Consider the following 1,215-nt stretch of genomic DNA (forward strand, 5'->3'; position numbering starts at 1 on the left):
TTCATCCTAGAATTCATGTAGGTAAAAGAAAGGATCAAGTTTAGGGGGGAGGGCTGGCAGGCCTATACGTAAGGTAGGCAGTTGTAACGAGACACTTTTTCTTTCTTTTCTCTACTAGTCTTGTAAGAATAAAAAAAAAAAATAGATAAAAAAAGAATAGAAATTATAGGGATGTTGGTTTGAAGTATTTGAGGGATTTAGGGAAATGTGTTTTCCGTCCTCCCTTATACGACCTCATTCCACCTTCAGGACTTTCCGATGGGCCAATAAGAGCTCGTGGAAGAGATGAATCTTTGTCCAGTTATTTTGGCCTTATTTTCCTTTCGTTCGGGTCATCAAGAAAAGGTGCTCTCTCTCTCTCTAGAAACAACAACTACTACAGTAATCATGGAATGAAAAGAAAAACCTCGCGCATGAATAGACTTAACCGCTCGTATGTGTGCAACATGAAAACGTATCAAAAAGTGAAAACATGTTCTTTTTTTTCATATGATAAAAAAAAAAAAATAAATAAAATCCTTATGAATGGATTTACGAGGAGTAAATCCTCTTTTCATATCATAAGCTTCTTGTCAAGAACAAAAGCTAGAAAATTGTCTTGAGGAGTTATAATTTCTTATTTTATTTCTGAAGGCCCTTTTGGATTACGGTGTAAATATTGTCCGCTTTGCAGATGCTGGAGACGAATTAGTGATTTATTAAATTTGATTGAAGCATTGAATGAATAAATGAATACAATGTGTTACTTTTTTTTGTATTTCTCGGTCGGATTTTTGAGTGAAGGCCATAAGAAGGACGATTGGATTTACCATTTCTAATCGGGATTTTAAAAGCATTATACGTACATGAGTAAATGCAAAAAGCCAAACGGGAGCTTTGACAAATGGGTATTAAATTTCTAATTTCAAAGATGCTTTTACATCGACTGTGCAAAAATTTACAGATTTCTTTTGGGATCAGATCTTATACAATAGCATTGTTTGGAATACATTCTTTAGAAGTTTAAATTTCATATTTGGAAAAATTATTTAAATTTCATTCCTACAGAAATTTATTGAAAACGCATTTGGACAGGAATGAAATTAATTTTATTCATTTCTTTTCCTTTTTTTCTGTTTATTTTATTTTATTTTTTGGAATCGAAAGTAATATCGAATTATCTGTTAGGAAAATGATATTGAAAAAATATTTTTATACAAAAATAGGGCTGGTCCG

This window comes from Pholcus phalangioides, unplaced genomic scaffold, assembly GCF_987345545.1.
Source record: "Pholcus phalangioides strain wild (caught in Gottingen) unplaced genomic scaffold, Ppha-v1.0 ptg000015l_1, whole genome shotgun sequence".
Lineage (NCBI taxonomy): Eukaryota > Metazoa > Arthropoda > Arachnida > Araneae > Pholcidae > Pholcus > Pholcus phalangioides.